Consider the following 25,669-nt stretch of genomic DNA (forward strand, 5'->3'; position numbering starts at 1 on the left):
TAAAATCCCATGAGTGGAGGAGCTCCCTGGTCAGCCTCAGTAAGAAGCTGTGATCCCTGATAAAATCCTCCAAAGCTAGTTACGAAAACAAAATCGCCACTGATTCTAAAGACAACCACAAAGCATTCTATAGTTATGTCAAGAATCTCAATGGCAACACTCAGATCTGCTCTGAGTTACAGCACAATAGCACTAAATATACAGACCCAACTGATATTGCCAACATCCTGGCAGATAGGTTCAGTGCTAACTTTGCCCCCCTCTCACCCCCTAAAGAGCCCATCTCTATACCGGAAGAATGCAAAGTTCCTGTAATCATGGCTACACAGGTAAAAACCACACTCTCCAAAGCCAAGAACACAGCATCTGTGGGACCAGACAACATCCCAGGCTGCGTTCTACACGAACTACAGAACAAACTGGCACCCCTCCTAAGTACCATGTTCAAACATAGCCTCAACTCAGGCTTTGTGCCTGCTGAATGGTGCACAGTGACGGTTATCCCAATCCACAAGGGGGGAGCCACCCCAGACCCTGGGAACTACCACCCCATTAGCCTGATGAGCCTGGTCTGCAAGGCCATGGAACGTATCATCAAGGAACTTATAAACAAAGACATTGGTAATCTCCAAACTCTGGACCCCACCCAGTTCGGGTTTGTAAAAGGCAGATCATGTCTCCTAAACCCGATAGACTTCTTTGAAGCAGTCACGAAAGCCGTAGACAAGGGTAAGGTGGTTCACACAGCCTATGTAGATCTTGCCAAGGCTTTCAACACCATCCCCCATTCTGGAATTATAGATAAACTCACTAAACTAAGTATAAATCCCTATGTCACAAGATGGGTTGCCAACTGGCTCACTGACAGAACCCACACTGTGAAAGTAGCAGACTCCAAATCGACTTCAGACCAGTGACAAGTGGAGTACCACAGGGTTCAGTCCTGGGTCCTCTCCTGTTTGGTATCTACTTCTCTGAAGTACAGGCTAACACAGAAGGTCTTTGGCTAACGAAGTTCGCAGATGACTGCAAATTAGGAGCCATAATCGAAACTCCTAATGATGTGGACATCCTACAAAAGGGCCTCACTGAGACAGATGCCTGCTGCCAAAGCCATGGCCTCAAGCTCAATGCCAAAAAGTGCATTGTCATCCCCTTTGCTAAAAACTCTGTACCCATGAACTACAACATAGAAAGTAGTATACTTAATACCGAAAGTGTGATAAGAGACCTTGGGACACAGGTGGACAGTAGTCTCTCCTTTGATAATCACATTGCCACAGTAGTCAGGAAATCCTTCTACATGGCACACCTCATCACAAAAGGTTTCTCATCCAGAAAAAAAGAGGTCACTGTTCCCCTCTACTCATCACTCATTAGACCCATTATAGAGTACAATGCCCCTTTTGGTATGTACGTCACAAAACGTCTACAACTGGAAAGGCCGCAGAAATACCTCACAAAGAGGATTATCGGCCTCAAACAGCTGCCCTACGCAGATCGCCTCAAAAAAATCCAGCTTTACTCCGTCGCATATCGCCTACTCAGAGGTGATCTCTGCCTAACATACAAAGCTATGTCAAACCCAGAGCTGTTGGATATGCTCCACTTAAACAAATCCCAGTCCCTCCGAGCTACACGCTCTAGGGACCTAAACCTTGTCATCACAATAAACAGAACATGCCGGAGGGATAGATTCCTGTCCCAGAGACTTCCCATACTCTGAAATAAACTACCAACCTCTATCAAACAAAGCTCCTCATTAGCACTCTTCAAGAAAAATCTTGATGATTGGATGGGAAATAGGAAATTTACCCCAGGAATCACCTCTGTGGCTTTGCTCGACAGTGGCACAGGAAAATAATTTTCTTGGGTGGCAAAAGCCAGGGTACCTTTTTGGCTGGTCTTGTACAGGCCCCAGGGCCGATAGCCTAGTACCTACCTATGAACCTGATCTTACTTAGACTCACTAACGCCCACAAACTCATCCACAAACCTACTAGCTGCCCTTCTCTCTCTACCGCACTAAGCCCCCTACATCCCTAACCGCTCAGTCAGATCAGAAAACTAAAACCTCCTACATATCTAAAAACCCTCATGACCCTCTGGCCACCTCCTACTTTCCTGCTCCATCTCTAAACTATGGAACTCTCTCCGTCCCACTCTTCACAATACCCCTGACCACACCAAATTCAAATATCTCTTGTTCTCCTATCTTACTACTAAATGGAAATCCCCACTCCACTTCCCAACTTAAATTCCCCCTCTAACCATTAACCTGTCCACCCCCTGCAATAACCACTTTTTCAATCAACCCACTATATCCTAATGGGACAGTCACCTACTACACCCAGTCCTCTCTCTTACTCAAACTGTTGTCCTACCTTGCAAAGAAAAAAAAAAAAAAATAAAATATATATATATATATATATATATATATATATATATATATATATATATATATATATATATATACATATATATATATATATATCAGACTTCTATATGACATATCACATTTTTGCATGGGGGCAAGCCCCCTGCACCCCTCCTGTGGGGGGCTGTGCCCCCCACACCCCTTACTAATATATTCTAGCTCCGAGATCGCACTACAGTGGGGATATGGATGGATTTCCAATCCCCACTGTACCGCGATCTCCATGCAGATAGTCGAACACACTTATGCAAATGCACTACTGCATTCACATAAGTGTGTTTGACTGTCCCATCCATTTATGTTTCATGCACGACAATCTGATTTTGGCTGCAGTGCAGTTATTCACACAAACCATAGTAAACCATATATTTCACATGTATTTGTCATATGTCTGTATCAAAAATGTGTTAATTCACATTCATTTTATTGCATTGTACAATGTATTTCTCTGTAAATTTACTGTATTGTACGCTGTATTTTTCTCTAAAAATTGATTGTTTATATTGTTTCTCTGTAACTGTTCTTTGGTGCTTTCCCTGGGCCTCCATTGAAAATGGGCTCCTCTTGGCCCAGTGGACTTCCCCAGCCATCAAACTGATATAAATAAATAAATAAATTCTCCACAAATCAAACAGAATGAATACTACAACCAGAGATCTAAACATTCAGTAAATGAACAAATCATGGTGGAGAGACAGATTTGTCATGCAACAAGTTCTCTGGAATAAACTGCTTCTCCAGAACAGGCAATGCAACACACCATTTTCCTTTAAGGACAAATTAGACAACTGGATGGGTATTCATAAATTCACCCAAAGTATGACTGGCCTATTGCTACTTAAAAAAGGAGGTGAGGTCCTCTGGTGGGTACTGGCACGGGGTAAATGGTCGCATAGCACAGATATCTTTACATGCTGTGATTCTATGATAAAAGTATATATCAGTCTGTTGTCCTAGTAGTATAGTGGAATAAAGCCCTGAGTATGGCCCTGGAAACTTGGGTTCAAGTAACAGCTCAGGAAGAAGCTTGACGGCACAGACAGGAGATTGTGTGCACATATCCTGAGGGAGGGAGCATGTTGGACCAATCTTCTCACGTACACCTGATAGACACAGGGGGTCAGAGAAAGACTGCCATGCTGAGGTGGCCAAGGGAGCTGAGGAGGTGGGAGCTACTGCAGCTGGACAGGTATGCCCTCAAGCTACACTTCATGGCCTGTCCAGCACATGACATAAGATAGTCATCAGTGTGGGGGTGGGATTAAGGCCAAAGGTGATCCTCTCCAACTGCAGTACTATAGCATCTTGCTAATCTCATCTTGTTCTGCAGTGTAGGCAGGTGCATCCCCTACAGTCTATACATAGTGCATAGCCATGGTCTCCATGTGCATGTGCTCTCCTGCTATGGAGACACTCCAGGTGAATATCACAGTGGTGAGCCTGTCAAAGCACCAGAGCTGCAGAAACTGAGACCAAACATTGCAAACATAGATGTAACCAAAGTCAGCAGCAGTGGAAAGAACGAATAAGCCAAAACAATTACAGACTCTTACCAGTGTGCAAAGACTCTGATCTGCAGGCGCCTTCTGTACTGGACAGCCCAGGCAAATTTAGAATACAGAATCAATTCCTGTAGTACTCAAACCATGTTAGCCTAAAACTATCATCATCCCTCTTGAAGGAAAAGGGAGAGCTACTGAAAGGGGTTTCTGGAGGTTATCACAAATAGTGTTTGAACTCTGATGTAGAAAATAAATCTAGGTACTCTGTTTCTGCAGTTTAAGTTTTTGGTGGATATTTCAATGAATTCAGTAACTGAGCTACACTACCTATCTAAAGTTTTTTATATACATTTGGAAAATAAATAACCCGTTTGTATTTTGAAATGTGGTATGATATTTTCCCATTTTTGTTACACACAAGTATACACACTCACACACAAACATTAATGGACTGACACTACATCATCATGTTGTAATGCCTGGATCAGGTCCGGAAAGGATCCACTCTACTAATTGCATTCAGGTCTTTTAAGTTATCAAATGAATTAACTGAATAAATAAACCAGAACTAAATATAACAGAGTGCAGTGTTTTTATGCAACAATGCTGACACCTACTGGCAAGATTTATATTGCTGTTATTATTATTGTAGCCCAGCATTCTCTGTCTCTCTCTTGTGCACATAAGTATTGCATTTTGTGTTATGCATTCTAAACTTGAAATAAACTGAATTAGTAACAATAACAAAAAAGGAACACTGGGTTTTACTGTCTCTTCATAAGCACAAAGGAAATTCCAGAAAAGGTTTTACCAGTAAGAAATTTGATGCAATACTTACATACACAGATATTCAAGAGAAGGTTGGCATTATGTTTTGAATTAAAGCTTTAATCAAAGAACCATATTTATGGCTAACCATTCTTTAGTTTTATTTTGTATCTCTTTACTATTAACTCTATATCTGTTATAATTCTGTAAATATAAAGCAAACACTATCACCTTGATTTCAGTGAGCTGGAGAATGTGTGACAGGAAATAAACACATGATTGCAGATTAGTGTGGGCAGAGAGATTCCAGACGAATGCTACAGACAATGGACATGTATTGTTCCCAAGGCCAAAAAGATATATTTGTAGCACAGCAAGTTTTTGTGTGCCTGCCACAAGCACTCTAATTCACACAAAATTGGATGCAGAATTAGTGCTAAAACATGTGCCCAATTATTTAAAGGCTGTGAATTCAATAAATGACTAACATGTAAGTTTCAGACTTCATATCCTTCAGAAAATTCATGATAAGACCAAACATTTTATACTGGCAACTTTCTAAGCCTATAAGAGCAATGCTTAAAACGTGTCCTTCTTTTTGGGTCTCTGTCTCCTCGGTATTTTTGGTTTTGTCCAGATTTCAAACTAAGAGGTTGAGAGATAAGTGCTGAACACCTTGTAAGTAAATAATACATAAAAAAGCATGTTCATAGGTTCACAGGTGTATACTAGGCTAACAGCTGCTAGTTAAGCTTAGCCATGCAACCAGAATGTGACCCACAAATTTGATTTATATTTGATTTACAGGGGGTGATTTACTAACTGCTTCTGTCCATCAGAAACACAGGAGCCAATCAAGGAGTGAATTTCTGTGAGAAACATGTTCATCTCTCCAACATGTCCTGTTTATGTTGCAAGCAAAATTTAGTTATTTTAATCTTTTAATCATTGTTGTCTTTTAATTAATGTTATTGATATATACTTACCAATAAATGAGTGAATTGTAGACTTTGTGTCCTTCCTGATTGGTCCAGTTCAACAGGTTCCTGTTATTGATATATGTTACTTGCTGAAAAACTGCAACTTTCCAAGCTAAGAGCTCTAATGTACAAGATAAAATAATAATGAAGTAGTTCAACTTTCCAAGCTAAGAGCTCTAATGTACAAGATAAAATAATAATGAAGTTGACAACATCTAGTCTCCCATCACATAATTCTCACAAAAAAACATTTTGTCTACACAATCCCAAAACGGGTACAACAACAAAGAATCCGTCTCCTACTCTCAATTCTCATAGGTTCATAGGTAGGTACTAGGCTATCTGCCCGAGGGCATTTATAAGCCTAGCCAGAATGTGTCGGCTTTCGCCACCCCATTGATTAATTAACTGACCCTGTGTCAAGCACAGCCAATGAAGTGGTCCCAGGGGTGTATTTTCTGTTACCCATCCACTCGTCAAGGTTTCTCTTGAAGAGTGTTAGTGAGGGGCTCTGCCTGATGTAATTTGGAATTTTGTTCCAAAGCATGGGGAGACTCTGTGACAGGAATCTATCCCTCCAGCATGTTTCATTTATTGTTGTGGCGAGGTTTAGCTCACTAGAGTGCGTGGCTCACAATGACTTGGATTTCTTTAGGTGGAGCATGCCCATCAGATCTGAGTTGGACATGGCTTTGTAAGTCAGGAAGAGATCACCTCTGAGTAAGCGATATGCCACTGAGTACAGCCAGAGTTTTTTCAGTCGGGCTGCATAGAACATATGTTTGAGACCAGTAATCCTCTTGGTAAGGTACTTTTGTGGTCTTTCCAACTGTTGGAAGTGTCTTGTGAGGTACATCCCAAATGGGGCATTGTACTCTATGATGGGTCTAATGAGTGATGAATAGAGGGGCACTATAACATCTTTATTTCTAGATGCGAACCCTTTAGTAATTAGATGGGCCACATAGAAGGATTTCCTAACTACTTTGGCAATATGATTGTCAAAGGAGAGATTACTATCTACCTGGGTCCCCAGATCTCTTATTACCTCTTCTGCATTAAGGGGGCTGCCACCTATGTGGTAATTTGAGGGTGTTTTGTTTTTCCCTAATGGGATGACTATGCATTTTTTGGCATTTAGCTTGAGGCCATGACTTTGACACCAGGTGTCCGTCTCCGTAAGGCCCTTTCGGAGGATGTCCATGTCAGCTGGAGAGTCAATTATGGCTCCCAGTTTGCAGTCATCGGCGAACTTGCTTAGCCATAGTCCTCCTGTGTTTGCCTGTACTTCTGAGAAGTATATGCCGAACAGTAGGGGTCCCTAGACCAAGCCTTGTGGGACACCACTTGTGACTGGTTTAGAGCTGGACCTGGAGCCCGCTATTCTTACTGTGTGAGTTCTGTCTGTAAACAAGTTGGCAACCCATCTTGTGACGTAGGAGTTTATGTTCAGGCTGGTGAGTTTTTCTGTAATACCCGAGTGGGGAATGGTGTTGAAAGCCTTGGTGAGGTCAAGGTAGGCTTTGTGAGCCACCTTTCCGTCATCTATGGCCTTGGTGACTGTCTCAAAGAAGTCAACCAGGTTTAGTAGCATGATCTGCCCTTAACAAAGCCGAACTGGGTTGGGTCAAGTGTTTGGAGGTTCCCAATGTCTTTGTTAATGAGTTCCATGATGATGCACTCCATAGCCTTGCAGACCAGGCTAGTCAGGCTTATGGGACGATAGTTACCAGGGTCAGTTGTGGCCCCTCCTTTGCGGAGAGGAATAACCATTGCTGTGCACCATTCTATGGGCACATAGCCTGTGGAGAGGCTGAGGTTGAACAGCGTGTTTGGGGGGGGGGGTTAGTTCGTTCTGTAGTTCATGCAAGACGTAGCTTGGGACACCATCTGGTCCCATTGACGCTGTATTTCTGGCTTTTGAAAGGGCTGTTTTCACCTGTGTGTCTGTGATTTTTGGGACACTACACTTTTCCGGTATTGTTGTGGGCCCTTTTGGAGCTGAAAGGGGGGTGAAGTTTGCACTGAATCTATCTGCCAGGATGTTGGCAATATCAGTAGGTTCACTATATTTTGTGCTATTTTGCACTAGTTCAGTGCATATCTGCGAGTTGCCACTTAGATTCTTAACATAGCTAAAGAAGGCTTTGTGGTTACCTTTTGAATCCTTGGCTATTTTTCTTTCGAAGTTAGCCTTGGATGATTTCATGAGGGATCTCAGTTTCTTACTGATACTGATCAGGGATGTTCATAGGTTCATAGGTAGGTACTAGGCTATCTGCCTGAGAGCATTTATAAGCCTAGCCAGAGTGTGTCGGCTTTCGCCACCCCATTGATTAAATAACTGAGCCTATGTCAAGCAGAGCCAATGAAATGATCCCAGGGGTGTACTTTCTGTTACCCATCCACTCGTCAAGGCTTCTCTTGAAAAGTATTAGTGAGAGGCTCTGCCTAATGTAGTTAGGAATTTTGTTCCAAAGCATGGGGAGTCTCTGTGTCTTTCCTTCTTGGGATTTGCTTTTTTTCTGAACTAGTTTCCTCCTTCTAGTGTATAACCTGTTTATTGCAGGGGTCCACCAAACTGGTTTCCTTCTCTTAGAGGAGTGAGTCTTGGTTTTGCTAGGGATGGCATGATCCATGCATCCTTGTAGGTGCTCATAGAGTGCATTTGTAAAGGTTTCTGCATCTTGGACAGCGTTATCATTTAGCGTGGGGACTGTGAAACTTACCACTTCTGTCTTAAGTAAGGTGAAGTTTGCTTTAGAAAGTTTTTTTCTGGTCTGATCTAACCAGTGATGGGTTGACCTCCGGTGTGGAACACCTGTCGCCCATGTTGGTGATGACCAAGTCCAATATGTTTTCACCTCTGGTAGGGAGCTTACCAGCTGATCCAGGGCATTTGAGTTGATGAATTCCAGGAAGCGATGAGCCTGGGAATTTGTACTCAAGTAGTTTTCCCAGTGAATGGTAGGGTAATTGAAATTGCCCAATATCAGGGTGTTTGGTAGGATCTTCATGTTTTCCAATGTCTCCAGAAAGGTGGAGTGGTTGTCCTGGGTCATGGAGGGTGATCTGTAGCAGGCCACAATTTGCATTGCAGATTTGCCCGATGTTAGTTGCACATAGATGATCTCAGAGTTATCATGCTGCACCACTAACTTGGAGGTGAAGGTATCCTTGATAAATATGGATACACCCCCTCCTTTTGTGTTTTGGTCCATGTTCTGTGGCCGAAACGTGTAGTATGAATTGTAGCCTGGTAGTGCTCGGGTGCTCTCTGGAGCCTTGAACCAGGTTTCAGTTACTGCACAGATGTCAACGTTCTCCATACTGAGGAGTGCTTCGAGCACATGCATTTTCCAGTTAGACTAGCCTGGTCAACAAATGTAAAATAAAAATAAAATAAATAAATAAAATAAATTTTGAGATTTAAACTTCTGGTGTTGAGTAGCATAACCCTAAGTTTTTTGTTAATTGTGCTGTTTAAGGAGGTGGGTTTCACTTTTGAGCCTTGCCTAAAAAAGGCACTATGGGGGCAGCAAGAGCCTTGGCCAGTATTCGAAAACCTAAGGTTGACAGGTGCAAGCCATCTCTTGCGAAGCAACGCGGCTTGTCGAGCATGTCCAGACACTGGATCCCCTTTGAATGACACCAGAAGCTTAGCCAATTGTTGAAATTGATCATTTTTTCTTTATACTGAGGTATCATTCTTGGTGAGGGCAGGATGCTACTCAGGGTCAGGGTCATACCAGCCTGGGCTACATGATCAGAGAGCTCTTCCATGTCTCTTTTCATGTAGTCCAGGGAGGTACGTCTCAGGTCATTCACACCAACATGAACAATGACAGAGTCATATTTGTACTTGTTCTGGAGTGACCTGAGTGCTTGTGTTATGTGGCGGATTCTGGCTCCCAACAGGCAGCTAACAGTAACCTTCTGCTTGTCCAGCCTAGTGAAGGGGACGTCAGTGTGCCTGACTATAGAGTCACCTATTACTAGTGTGTTAGGTATGTTATTTCACCTTAAGGGCTGTGATTGTGCGGCACACTGATTTTGTGTTTTATGTGTTGTCTGGTTTGTGACGGGAAGTGCAGGTTGTTTGGGTGTCTGCTTTGGAGGTCTCTGATGCTTTTGCAGGTTTTTATTTAGAGCCTCCGAGTATGATTTTGTGTATTTATGTGTATTTTTTGCCAGTGCTGTTTTAGTAGGTCTGTGTGTGGCTGGAGTTGTGGTGCAAGTGTTAACCTTCTCCTCTTGACTGTTTGTTCCAGTCTTGTGTGGAGACAGCTTAGCTTCCAGTTTAGCTGTATAATTGCATCTCTCGCATATGTTAGTGTTTTGTGGTAGGAGGAGAGGGTCATCTGTGTACATGAGGCAGTTGTAACATTGCCTCAGAATAACCAGATTCACCAGCTGGACTGGAGAGTGCACCTGAAGTTGCCCTTTGGTCATGCCTGAATAGTAGGGAGCTGCTTAGTCGCTTGGTTGGTGAGGGGTAAATAAAGAGCCTTGCCCTGCTGGGCAATCAGTGTCAGGGTATATTAGTGCTTGCTATTAGGTCTGAGCAAGTGCTGGTCTGTAAGATGCTTTTTGAGTGCTTAGGTTGAGAGTTAGACTAGTTTCAAGGGAAAAACTGAAGAGGAGACTTAGTGGAGCCGGGAATAATTTAACTGTAACTAACCGGCACTGCCTGGTGCGCAAAACTGTGCAAACGCGGTTTTTATAGTAGGGAAATGAAAGAGATAGAAATTAGCCCAAAATGGCCAATAAACTACTAACTTCTGGGCTGGAACCACTCCTCCAGGGACAGATAGATTGCTCAAAGCTCCCCTCTCTCACAGGTGAACAGAGAAACTTCCTTCTATCCAAGTAAGGTATGGGCAACTCAGAAACTAGTATCACAGCCCTGAATTCAGCACTAGCCTGAAAACTGGACTATACTAGCTTAGAAAGGCGGGAAACAAGGATTTTTTTTGTTTGTTTTTTTGAAAAGATAAGGCAAAAACAGTAAAAAATACACTTAAAACAGCTTTAAACGACTACAAACGATCAGAAAAGGCTATCGCATTTTAGTGTGTAGCCTACAACAGTTAAACAAATTATTTAAACAAAAAACAACTTTTTAAAAGTGCAGGCAGTCAAAAAAGTACAATATGTGAAAAAACAAGCTTTTAAATCACAGTAAACACTGGAAAATCTGCGTTTTGGCAGAAAACAGTTAAGTACAGCAAGAAAGTACAGAAAACTGATACTTAATTACTCCATAGTCTCTCTCCCCTCAGCTAGAAGGCTTGTATCAGTTTAAGGCTTTCTAGTGCTACCCAGTAGGTTAGTTACAGGAAAGATGGGAAACAAGCGCAGATGTGGTCTTTTAAACCAGAAAGTTGAAAGAGATGGACAAACTGTCCAAATGGTCAATAAACTACAATTTCTAGGCCAAGAACCTCTTCTCTCATGGTAGACAGGCTACCTAGTGCTTGCCACTCCCACTGATAAGCTAGAAGGCTTTCCTCCAACACAGAAAGGCTTGCTGAGCCCAGAAGCTTACCAACAGCCCTGGATACAGCAACTCTGTATCTGGACTAGGCTACTTACAGGAAAGGTGGGAAACAAGCGCAAGTGCGGCTTTTAAACCAGAACATTGAAAGAGATGGGAAAAAAACTGCCCAAACGGCCAATAGCTACAATTTCTGGGCCAAAACTCACTCTTCCCATGGAGGATAGGCTACCTAGTGCTTACCAATCCCAATGATAAGCTAGAAGGCTTTCCTCCAACACAGAAAGGCTTGGGGGTTCATAAGCTTACTAACAATCCTGGATACAGCAACTCTGTAACCAGACTAGGCTAGTTATAGGAAAGGTGGGAAACAGGCACAAGTGCGGTTTTCAAACCAGAAAGTTGAAAGACATGGGGCAGGATTCACGAAGCCTCCGTGTAAGAGATATATGGCTTACACGGAGGCTGCAGTTAAACGGTGTGACGTCAGCATGTCATGCATATGCATGAGGGCATGCTGAATCACACCAAAGGCTAACACGGTCCGTGGAAGACAGTAGGGGGCGTGTCTGTAGGCCGAGCCCTGCAAGCGGACATGCCCCCAGAAGAGTAAAATTGCCCAAAGTAAACACCCACGACAGAGGCCATGGAAATGTGAATAAACACAACACATGCCCCCACAGACTATGAACATAAAATATATAAATGAACATGTTATATATTTTTTTTAAATCGTAAAGATGTTTTCCCGTTTGTGCGCTCGTTTGCGCGGGCGTGCCCGTAGCTTAGCCACAGTTAGCTGTCAGTGAAAAAGGATATAAGAACCAAATATGCAAAGTAAGCCAAGAAGCAATAGTGTAGCAGTAAAGACGTCGGCTGAAGAGCAGGCATTCATGGTTCGAGCCCCCACAACACCAATTTTTATTTTAGTAAAATAAGCACGAAACAAGTCCCTGACAAACATGTACACATATAAAATCATAGTTCATGTAAAATGTAATGAAATAGTCCATTTATTTTGAAGAAATGTGAGATAGCAAAATAATAAAAAATGCCAGATGTGCCTATAGCTGAGCTACAGTTTAACAAGGTGAGTGCATCTGCCCGTAGGTGAGCAGTGGTTTAACAGGTGCAAAATGAGTGCCCGTGGGTGAGCAGTGGTTTAACAGGTGCAAAATGAGTGCCCGTAGGTGAACAGTGGTTTAACATGCTGAAACTGTGTGCCGCTAGCTGAGATGAGCGTAATATGCGTGCTGATAGCCAAATGAGGCATAAACCAGCGTACCCTGTTTGCACGAAGCTGCGCACCACGCCAACAAGCTAACCGATGGGCAACGTTGAGCAAGCCGTATCAAAACTGCCTTTACACAGACACACCCCTCAGCCTGTCTAGACAGTCATAAAAAATAAAAAGCAGTGGCCAGGTTCGAACCCAGGATACTATACACCATAGTCAAGGTACTGAACCACTAAGCCATGACAGCAGTACCTATAAATGCAGTAATAGCAAATATATAGGAATGAATACAAAGTGGAGCATGACAAAGCAGGTTTTGTGAAGTTGATACAATTCCAAAATGGCCAATCACAGATATGTGCGGGAAAAACTGCCTATATAAGCCCCATAGGCGGGAATACACAGCATAAATGATTGTAGAACTGACTTTCCATTGGAGTCCCTCAGGGCTCTATTCTTGGTCCTCTTCTTTTCTCCCTCTATATAAATGACCTTCACACAGTAATCCCTCAAGCTACCTGTATCCAATATGCTGACGATTCTACCATTATTTGCTCAGCATCTTCCTGTTCAGATCTAATCTCTCTAACTCAAAATACTTTCACCACTGTCGAAACATGGTTTACTAGACGGTATCTCCTTCTTAATGCTAAAAAAACCAAACTACTTCTCTTCTCCCCAACCTCTCGGACCTCCCCACTAAACTTCACCATCTTGTCTAATAATGCCACTGTCATCACCCCTGACTCTACAACTAAACTGTTAGGAATAACTATCGATAATAATCTTACTTTCGATCATCACATCAACACCACCATCAAATCAGTTAACAGAAAAATAGGATCCTTATACCGTATTAAAACCTTTCTAACCCCAGCTACCAGAGCTACTATCGCCCACTCTCATCTCTTATCCACTTTATTTTATGCATCTCTGATCTTTACCAACCTTAAGAAAGCTAACCTAAACAAACTAGCCATTTGCTACAATAACATTGCCCGCCACAGGAAACCCTTCAGAACCCATCACTGTCATAATTTGAGACTTTTAGGCTGGCTGGAATTACAAAACTACCTTACAGTCTCACAACTCACTATTGCCCACAAAATACTGCACCAACCTGGAAACAACCCTACACTCTCTCAACTATTAATCCCTTACAACAATCTAACCTCCCTTAGATCCTCCTGTAAACTCTTGATCAGTTCTACAAAGTCTAACAACTCAGCTGGCAACTCTCTTTTCACAAATTCTGTAGGTAGGATATGGAATCTGTTACCTAGGGATATAACACTAATTACTTCTTTGCCTCTCTTCAAACATAAAATTAAACTGTACTTCCAAGAACACTGGCTTTGTTCTTGTAGTACACCTGACTAACTTTCTTCACTCTACCCTATCATCTCATCTACTCTGATTTTTAACCTATCTCTTCAGCTCCTACCTAGACTAGCCTCTGCACTTGGACTCCCTCTATCCCCATATCTACTACTCTCTTCCTTTTCCCTCTCCTCCCACTATCCTCTCTGTTATAGACCTTTGTATGTGCTACCTTTTCTGTTCTCTCTATATTACTACTCCTGCTTTTCGTAACAATATGGGATTAGGAATTCTTCACAGTATTTAGTATTTTAAGTATTAGACATTTTCTGTAAAAATGATGTAATTTATGAACTGTACACTTCTGTAAAAATGCGTCTGTATTGTTAATATTCTGCTTTCAATTAGTTCTTAGATCCTTATAAGCTGTATCCTATAGTAATTTGTTTTATGTAATGCACCAGTATATAGTGGAGCTTTTCTCCTCGGGCCTCTGCTGAAAATGGACATGTATCCAGCCAGACTAGCCCGGTCAACAAATGTAAAATAAAATAAATAAAATAAAAACTTGCAGTCAGAATGACAGGAGTAGGTGAGGGTAGTTGCTTTCGAGCACAGAGGTGGGGCATTGAGGAGTCCAGATACATGGTCTGGCTCCTAGTCCACAATCATGAGGCCCAACTCATGCAGGGCCAGGTCCTGTGGGGAGCATATAGGGCTGAGGCATGGGACCGGTTGGCTCATGATCTCACCAGTGCCACAGGGATTCCAAGGACTGGTGAGCAGGTTCGTCACCACCATGCGGACCTGAAGAGACGCAAGCAGGACCAATTGAACCTTTGGATCCAGGAGGCCTGGCAAATGCCCAACGCCCCACTACTGAGTAAGTTACATGTAATTATGTATGTAAGAAATTAAACTAGCTGATATTATGGAGATGTGTATTCCAATATTACTTCATTTATATTACAGGTGCAGGTGTCCGTTCTGCGAACCACAGAGCCTATGGCGATAGGCTGGTCTTGATTGCCACCAGGCAGGTCAGTAATCCTCTCCCAGTAACTGCAAAGAAATATAAAAGTATGACAGTTAGCAAAAGAGTGCAGTGTAGTCACTAAGTAATAGAATGTGCAAGTAACAAGTGTAAGAGTGTTTGCAAGTATTGCTTGATTACAAAAGTGTGTTGTAGTCTGTAATCCAAACAGAAAAATGAAAATGTCTGAAAAAAAGTACAGCTGAAACATGACATAAGTGAGACTGCTGGAAAGGATTGTAATAACTACAGGTAAAACATGTCAATAAAGCCTAGAAGTAAGTACCATCCTGAATAGTAAAATGAAAACAAGTGAGAGAGTGTGAGAAAGTGTTATGAATCCACCAATAAAGTAGTAATAACCCCTGAATAAAGTATACTGCAGTCAGTACAGAATGAAATGCATGTGAGAACCAAAACCAAACAGCGAAATCTGTTCAAAGTGTTGCTGCAGCTGGAATGTGTATCCCAAAATCTGGATATGTTGCTCTCAGTCTGCAATATACAGATAGTATGTTTGTCTGACATACCAAACATCCACAGTTGTCTATAGCTATATAAAGCAAATGTAGCAGGATGATGTAGCTGAACAAAGCCAGATATGAATGTGTATGAAGAACAATAAAATGTATATTGATGTAGCAGTAACAGTCCTATCACCAAATTGAAGTAGTTATCATATAGGAAACTGTAGTTAGTACAGTATATATTTGTAGCTATTAGAAATGTACAGCATATGTATTGGTATTCGAAGGTGTTAATATTATTTTCTTCACCCCACCCTATAACCACATATAACCCATTCCATGTGAAAATGGTATGTGCAATCACAATTAACACCCCTGGACATTTGTCCTGTTGGGTCATAAATATTTGCATGTCCGTTGATGCATCTGCCCTGTTCATACATCCAAACCTGATGGCCTGTTGCCATCAATCAACCCTGCATGTTGTTGGACTGTGTATTGCTGTTCAAATTATGCATGTGTTATGCTCGCTGTTCAATGGTATGAATATCTGGGTGTTTGGTTAATGGGAATACTAATGCATGCTGTTACAACTAATTGTGAATGGTATTAAATGTTACTAAAGTAGAACACGGATCCCAATTCTCTACACGAATTTCTATTTAATGTAGAATTTAATTTCCTTTAAGTGCGTTAAAATATCATACACTTTTCGTCAAAGCCAAATGCTCTAACTTCTTCAGAAACATTGAACAACATCCACTGGCCATTTTTATATAAAGTGATCACAATTAACATTCATTATTCAATCAACTTTTAAAAACATATGCCATTAAAAATATATGCCATTTAAAAATAAAACACTAAAGGGCATCCTACCCTATAGATGCAATCATTTAATACAATCTAAACCACTTATAAAGCCTTTTGAATATGTATAATAGATGTAAAAAATAAAAAAATAATATGTAATATAAAAAATATGTAATATAAAAAATATGTAATATAAAAAATTATAACTATATAACAAGTGTAAATTAATATAACAATTGTCTTTATCGAAAGTAGAAACTATGTACTAATATGTGTATATAAAATAGTATATAAATATATATATATATATATATATATATATACACATAAATATTAATTTATGTATGTATGCTCATACATATTTATAGCTACTAAATAATACTTATACTTTAAGTAATACATACACTTTAAAAACATTAAAAACGCAGTTGGTGTAATGGAATGCAACTCAATTAACAGAAAAAAATTTTATTTTATTATTTTATTTTATTAATATTATAATTAATCTTCTAATAAACCAATTTAAAATATTAAATATTGAATATTAGATATTATTGTAAATATTGTTAAAAATAATAATATTAAAAATATTATTAGAAGTATTGTTAAAAATATTTATATTTATAAAAATATTTTTAAAAATGTTGTTAAAAATGTCATTAGGAATACAATATGCACACTAATGTCATTTGTAATGTTTACCTTTCTAAATTTTTTAACCTAAGGATACACATAATTGAACTCGTTTCATTAATACCTGGAACATGGCAAGCGTTAGTTCTTAGTTGCCACAACAGTTCTTTCCTCTCCAATTTCAAAGACTCATGTCCTCCCCTTTTATCATTTACTAACTGGTCAATAACCCTGAATTTAAATTCGTGCCCAGTAAATTCATTTGTGTGCCTAGCTAGAGCATTTTCCATCTTATTCCTGTTAATACTATAGATATGCTCATATATTCTATCACTAAGCTTCCTATCGGTCTTCCCGATATAGAAAGCTGGACAGCTAATACATTTTGCTAGGTACACTACTTGTTTACTCCCACAATTAAATTTGCCATTAGACCTATATTTCGTACTACCTATTTTAAAGTTACAGCCTTCATCAATATATTTGCAAAAGTTGCACATGTTGCATTTATACATACCTTCTCTATTGGTAAATGGTCGGCAATTGCCTTCTAAAATTTCTTTTAAATTGTTCCCACGCCTATATGTAATTTTTGGTCTTTCTGGGAGTATATCTCTAAAATATTTGTCACTAGTTAAAAACTCCCAGTTTTTCGTGATAATATTAGCTATAAAGTAAGAATCCATACTAAAGGTACATATAAAGCTGCTAGTGTTAATCGATTCTTTGTTACTCTTATTCAACTCCAAGTTTCTACATTTTTCTTTATTCAAAATCGGGACATAGTCACCTATTAATCTTTTATACTGAACTTCATTAACAACCTCCTGAATAAAACACGTAGGGTACCCCCTTTGTATAAAAAAATTGGACATTAAAGTACACTCATTCCTAAACTCATCATCTCTTGTCGTCATCCTAGCCACCCTAACTAGCTGCCCCTTAACTACTGATCTCTTCTGATAGGTAGGGTGGCAGCTGGTAAAATGTAAATACATGTTAGAGTGTGTTTCTTTACGAAAAATTTTTGAAACAAAAATCTTATCATCATAATCTTTCCTTAGATCAACATCCAAGTATACTATTCTTTCTTTACTGTAATTATACGTAAAACTCAGGAAGCTGGTACTATTATTAAACATTTGTAATAGTCTGTGCAGTTCGATTTCTGCCCCTTGGAATAGAATAAAAATATCATCCAAGAAACATGTGTAAAACAATAAATTTTCTTTAAAATCTGGGTTGTTAAGCACAAATGACCTTTCCCAATACGCCATCACTAAATTTGCCAGTCCTGCTCCGCATGGAGAGCCCATTGCCACTCCAATTTTTTGATGATAAATGTCATTATTAAACATTACGTAATTATAAGAGAGAACTGTATCAATCAGTTCTTCTACTAGTTTAATTTCACTAGTAGGTGCATCCAGCGTCTTTAACATGTGTGAAACCCATTCAATACCCACTCCATGTGGAATGGAGAAATAAAGATCCTTTACATCCACTGTCACAAAAAAGCCATCAGCACTAAACTCCAAGCTATTTATTGCTTGTAAAAAAGACCAAGAATCTTTCGATATTTGGTTTTCATGTTTAATATATTTTTGTAGTATTCTATCTAATACCTTAGCACAGGTGTACGTAATACTGTCCCTCCCATCTACTAAAGGTCTCATAGGTGGGTTATTTACACTTTTATGCACTTTTGGGATCCCAAAAAGGACTGGGGTCCTTGGTGCTAGTTGCTGTAGGTATATATACAGGTTTTTATCTAGTCTCGCTTCAATATACAACTCTTCTATAAAAGCTTTTACCTTTCTATAAGCACCATTCATTTTGTTCCTAGAGGCCTTAACATATGTATCGCTATCCAGAATCTTAAACATCCTAGCGTTATAATCATCCATAGTCATTATAGCAAGGCCCCCACCTTTATCCGGTTTCATAATACGAATTGGAGCTTGTTTCAAAAAACTCAAAATTTCTCTCTCTTCCTTACTTATGTTATACTTGTGCCTATTATTGTAACCCGGTGCTATTTTGGCTTTTTTCAAATTCCTTAAATCAACCTCATTGACCTTCTCAAAAAGTGCTAAAAATGGATGTAAAGGAGGGTTATATACACTAGAAACATAACAGTCAGGTTTATTATTCAAATTTTCCCCCATTAGGGCCAATAGGTTAAGTTTCCTAATAAAAATTTTAAGGTCAATTAGAGTGTTAGCTACATCGAAATGGGCAGAGGGCAAGGGCGCCCGCAGGCAGGTGCAAGGGGGTGCACTTGCACCCCCCTGGAATCCGCTGAGTTAATCTTTTGATTTAAAACAAGTTTTTTTTTTTAAGGCATTCTTCTTTAAGAAGCCCAGTCGCAGGTGTGCTGACATCATCGCGCGAAGTTTGCGAGCGGGAACTAAAATATACAGAGTGTTAATAGTGATTCACCGTGCCAGGGGACGTTTTCAGGAATACTTACCATCAACAACCAAAACTTAATCGTAAGGTTGGAGAATGGAGTAATGAAGACTTACTGAAAGAAGATGGTATTGATGTGAAGGCAGGTGTTGCACTGAAGTGACTTCAGGATGTGGTATTTGCTATTGCTCATGAATCGGAAAATAGTAAAGAATCTGAACAGCAGGTATCGGAAGAACCGACGGGTGGTTTGCACGACGACTCTTGTTTGGATCCAAACTCAACCCTCAACTCTTCTGTATCGCAGAAAGACACTGAAGATAGTGCCTCATACACGATAGATGAGGTTGGCACTGCACACCCGGACTCGGAAGATGGGCGGCTGAACAATTACATAATTGCAAATAGTCGCGATGGTGTTCAGGTCAAGTTAGCAGATGGCAGTAACCTTGGCAAGAAAGGTGTTCTTGTGGTTTATCACTGTTCTGAAGAAAACTGTGCCAAAACCTTTGACAAGAAACACAAACTAAAAATGCACATCCTGTCTCATACTGAGGGACAGAGACCATTTAAATGTACAGTGGATGGATGCAGTTGGTCTTTTATTACTTCATATAAATTGAAAAGGCATTTGCAATCTCATGATAAGGTGCGACCATTCACCTGTCACGTAGAAAATTGTGGGAAAAGGTTTACTACCGTTTATAATTTGAAAACACACGTGAAGGCTCATGAACAGGCAAATAGCTATATGTGTGGGGTTTGTAATGAGTGTTTCTCCACACCAGCCAAATTGAACAGTCATCGGAGGACTCATTATGAACCTGAAAGACCTTACAAATGTGAATTTCCTGGTAAGTTTTTTTCTGTAGGTGTGGGTCTGTCTGCTTAATCAAATTTGATTAAGTTGTTTATGTTGAAGATGTGTACAACAAAAGTGCTTCCTTTGTTTTTCTTTTGTTTATTTGCATTTGGCACTTTCACTTTACTAGCTTGCCCCATGGAACATGGCTATGAGTATGTATACTTTAAACAGTGATGTTTAAAAAAGTATGTTTGAACATGCTGGAGGGATAGATTCCTGTCCCAGAGACTTCCCATACTCTGGAACAGACTACCTATCTGTCAAACAGAGCTCCTCATTAGCACTCTTCCAGAAAAATCTTGATGATTGGATGGGAAATGGGAAATTCACCCCAGGGATCACTTCTGTGGCTCTGCTCAACAGGGCACAGGAAAATAATTTTCTTGGGTGGCGAAAGCCAGGGTACATTTTTGGCTAGGCTTATATAGGCCCTAGGGCCAGTAGCCTAGTACCTACCTATGAACCTGTTATCAGTTTGCTATCCATTCCCTATTGCAGTATTACTAGCTTATCATTTTTTTATTGCATGCAACAAAGGCAATTTATTCTTCAAAGGTAACAGGCACTTTATTTGTAGATTAAATAATGAGATATAAAGCAGCAACCTCTTTATTAGTTACAAATTTCTTTAATGTGGATTTTACTGCTTCAGAGATTGTGCATATTTTTTACTGATACTGGTGGACTATAGAAGGTTAAGTAGACTTTTTATGATGGAAATGTTCTGAATTGGGCAGTTTTGTCAGTACTGTATGCCTTTTGTTTCATTGTTTACTGGAAAAATGTTCAAAACAATAATTTTAAAATGCCCTCTAACAACTGTACTGTATTGTACAAGGAATATAATGTAATACAGTCAGGAAGGTGTATCAAAGAGCATGTGTATGTTATGTTCGAGGGGCCTATGATTTTGAAGACAGCCCAGAGTTCATATTTATCTGCCACTGGCAAAATGTATTTTCTTTGAATGTGGGTTTCAATGCATGTGAGTTTCAAGGGCAGAGAAGTTTTAATGTTAGTCTATTTTCATTGTAAGACTGCATTGCTTTGTTTAACAGATATGTATTAGGGTTTGTACTGTAAAATGCAAAATAAAACTTTCAAATGAAATCCTAAATCATCGCAGAAGTAAAGCAGTATGCACATTACAGTGTTTATGGTAAATAGGGCAAAATAACCAAGGAATGGGACATTGGAATGGCTGCAGGGGGAGGCTCCATTCGACCATGATTTTGTGGGGGTAGCGAACTCAGACAGCCCCGATTGAACTATACCTCTCAGTTGTCCATATCTTTGCAGAATGAATAGATATTTGCTTCTTATTTTTGGTTTGTTTCTCATAAAATTTGTGGTTTTCTAGCAAATCATGTAGGAATGAAGTCACTAAATGACACACAGTTTCAGACGTCATAATCTTCAGAAAAATGCATGCTAATGCAAGACTGTCTTAAGTTTATACAAGAGCAATTTTTAGTAGTGTTTGTATGTTCCCCCAATATATTTGGCCTTGTCCAGATTTCCTGCATTAAGAGGTTGAGAGGTACGTGCAAATCACTGTAGATTAGGAATATCCAAACATCTCAATTGTCCCCAATTTAGGCTCAAAATGTTGCTCTCCCCTAATAATCCCTCCTCAAAAATGGCAATTTTGGAAGAAAATGTGGAGGGTTTATAATTGTATATAACTAATGATCAGAGTTATAGATTACTTTACTTTTATTTCAGAAATGCATGTAGATGCTCTTATTTTGTTAGCTGCTCAAGTTAACAATGTTACTACTAAAAAGGTGTCCCTTTTGACAGGTATTTTGCATCACATTTTGGTCAGTTTTCATAAACTTGTGGTTTTCTGGCAAATTAGTGGCAAGTCATTAAAGCTTGAAGTTAGAAAATAATGGCAGACATTTACATTTGAGTTTCAGATTTTATACCCTTCAGAAAATTTACTAATGCAAGATCTACTACTGTTCTATTTAAGTTAATAAGAGCAATATTTAAAAATTGGCCTTATTTTTGGGCCTGTGTCCCACTTCTAGTTCTATGTATGGCTTTGTCCAGATTTCTTGCTCTGAAGTTGAGAGATATGAGTGTTACAGCCATCACTGTCAGCCAGAGACATTTCAAATTATGACATACTTATTGCACCCCACCCTCCATTGTAGTTGCTCTGGATGTGTCCAAGGAAGGCAAGGAGCAGTTATGCAGTGCAAGTGTGCAGAGCATTCCCCCATCCAAGGTACATCACAAATACGACCGTGGTTTTTTATCTGTCCTTGATTTTGCAGAATGTTCTGGTTTTCTATCAGATTTTTATACTGTTGATTTATGCTTCTTATTATTGAGGAACTACATGCTGTCCCAGTGCCCTGTTGCTCTGTTTTAGTAGCCATGGTTTAATGAACATCAGGTAAGCTTGTCGGAGATTGTAAGATGCAAGTAAGCTTTAGTAAGCATATTGTTAAAGAATTACCAGCGTTGAAAGTCTTTTCGTTGTTGCCATGCAGAGAATATTTACATAACTAGATAATGAATAAGCCTTGGGTATTGAAATGCATATGACAGTATTTGTAATAAAAGGACAGGATTACAGTATTTTCAGAAGCTCATTGCATTTTATTGGAGACCAGTGTCTTACAGCAGTGTCTGTGTGTTAGTACACTTAGTTGGGTGGCTTTAATGGTATATGGTAAATAAGCATTGCTACCTTACTTAAAAGCCAAGCCCTGCAACAACTAGGTAAGCTCCACACTGAAGTCAAAACACAATATCTCTGATGGGTAAATGTACTCTGCAGTAATCAAAAAAGGCAAATGTTTGAAATAACTACAGGTTATGTGCAAACACAATAGGTAGTGATGAAACAATGCTCTGCAAAAAATGCATTAATGCTCCACATTGCTGAGCTGCAGATCAGTTATTATCACTGGCTACCAGGATTTCACCCACTTCAGATCAAGCATGGTGCCGTTCAGTGCAACCTTCCCAGAACTAATTCAAGCCTGACCAGAATTATTTGGTGTGTGTGTGTGGGGGGGTAGCATACCCCTCAGCTGTCCAGGTTTTTGCAGAATGTCCAGATTTTTGCCCCATATTCCTCCTAAAAAGGATTGAAGTTGCTAAATAATGACACATTTCAGTTTTAGACGTCATATCATTTAGAAAAATGCATACTAACACAAATCCTGTTACTCTTGCAATTTTCTAAGTTTATGACAGCCATATTTATAATCTGTCCCTATTTATTTTAGACTTTGTCCAGATTTCTTGCACTAAGGTTGAGGCCTTGAGGGGTGTGGTATGTTTATGTGAGAGAGAGAGAGAGACACAGTGAAATGTCCAAGTTAGAGTTAGCAGGTGGAATTTATTTTCAAATGCATTTTCAAGGAACTGTGAGTTTTAAGGGAAGCAAAGTTTACTGCTGCTCATGCCAAGTCTATTTACAATGTGCAGCTGTTTTGTTTAGCAAATGGTATCTCTATTGTGGTATAAAGTTTTAAAGCTATAGTAGTTAGTAGCACCACAAGTAGAATACTTGCATCTTAATGTAGAGGCTTGAGGTTTTATTCCTACAGCATGTACATTTGTATGCTGCAGTCCTGAGGATGTCCTCCTTTGGATGAGATGCCTAATAACTATGAATCTGTTTTTCGGCTTGCCATCCATTTTCTATTGCAATATACCAGCTTACCATTTTTTTAATTTAACATAGGCAATTTATTCTTTGACGGCAGCAGGCACTGAATTTGTAGATGAAACACTGAAATATACAGTTGTTTTCTAGAAACAACCTTTTCATTAGTTTCAGATATCTTTAATGTGGAATTATTCAGATTACTTTTACTTCGGCAGAGATTGTGTGTATTGACTGATATTGGTGGATTGTAATGAGTGGCTTTTTATGGTTGAAATGTTCTGAATTGGGCAGTTTGTCATTAATGGTTTGTATGTTTTGTTTCATTGCTTACTGGAAAAAATGTTCAAAACTATAAATTTAAAACACACTCAAACAAGTGTTGCTGTATAATACAAGGGATATAATTCAGTTATATATTATATATTATAATTAACACAATCAGGTAAATCTAATAACTTTTGCATGGCCCTAACAGTGTGCAAGGAGCCTATTGCTTGAAAACAGTTCAAAGGTAAATAACCTGCCACTGGCCAGATGCATTTTCTTTGAATGTGGGTTTCAATGCTGTTTCATTGAATGTGAGTTTCAAAAGTAGAGGAGCTTTAATGCCAAGTCTGTTTTCGTTGTAAGACTATTGCTTTGTTTAGGTTTAGTAAATGTCTGTCAGTATTTGGGCTATAATGTTTGAAATAAAAGTTGTAAATTAAATCCAACTGCCTGTAATCATTGTAGAACTAAAGCATAAAACAGTATGTACACAGAGATTTGAACAGTGTCTATGGCAAATGGGGAAAAATAGCCAAGTAATGGGACACTTGAATGGATGTGTGGGCGGGGCTTGAGGTGGGTGGACTTGGGCGGGGCTGTGTTGGCAGGGGGCGGGGAGAGCTATGTGGGTGGGGCTCTGGGTTTGCACCCCCCCTACAAAAAATCCTGTGGGCTCCCTTGGCAGAGGGTACAAAAGTGTACCCTTTCGAGAGCAAATCCATTGTATCTGGGCAAATACACATGTCAGTATAATTAAAAATTTTAAAATCTTGGCTTGAGTTAAAAAGTACATGACAAAAAGGTTGATCATCAAAAGGGGTGTCAAGAGTCTTATTTTCTACCAGTTCTTCCTCTTGTTCCTTATGGTTCTGTTGTTTTGCACTGCTGGTTTCGAGGCTCGGTCTCGAAAATTTATTTCGTTAAAGTCCCCCCCCCCGCATTTTTATTCTGTGCTGGGGAGAATTGGGATCCGTGTTCTACTTTTGGAGCAGGTTGTTTGTGCTTTTCCTTGGATTATATGTTACTAACCCAAACTGTCATGACATAATGCAAAACATAGGACGACAGGGAAGGCGGGTTCCAGCGGACCCACCTCTCCCACCTCAGCTGGTGAGTGCTCCTGGCACTAGTTCCCAGTCTGGACCCTCCTCCGGTGGCCCTGTGCCACCTGCGGGTGGAAGCGCTGCAGGGGATGGGGCTCGTCCCCCCTCTGCAAGTGTGGCTGGAGGAGAACCACCACTCACCCTCCATAGCGTCCGGACTGTGGTGCGTAGGGAGATCCAGGAAGCTGTTCTTGGGCCCCTATGCCAGCTTGAGGCACAGGTGGCACAACTTACGGGCATGCCTGTTGCCCAGCCTACAAAGCCCCCAGCACAGCCCCGTCCTGGGCAGTGAAGGAACAGTGGCAACTGCCCATGGGTGGGGATATCAGTTCCACTGTTGCCATCTGTGGGCTCATGGGCTCTGGATATCCAAACCTCCGTCCCCGTCAATTGTGTAACCCCTCCCACATGTGTCATACACCGCCCCTGTATGCATCTTGTTTGTCTTGTCTGTTGACCTACCCAACCTACCTCCCCAGCTATACCGACGTCCTTCACCTGACATACCACTCTCACCTGAAAAAAAAAAAAAAGGGCACTCTGTACCCACAAAAAAATTACGCCCCATACATAGCTGCCCATTCCACACACATGTCTGCTGGACATGGAAACTATCAATTACAATTGGCTGTACAACAAGTATTATTGTTGTCCTGACACCTCTCTCAGGGGTGGAAGGTTTCAAATGTCATACCAAATTA

Source organism: Protopterus annectens, chromosome 2.part1, assembly GCF_019279795.1.
Source record: "Protopterus annectens isolate FY-2018-M chromosome 2.part1, PAN1.0, whole genome shotgun sequence".
NCBI lineage: Eukaryota > Metazoa > Chordata > Ceratodontiformes > Protopteridae > Protopterus > Protopterus annectens.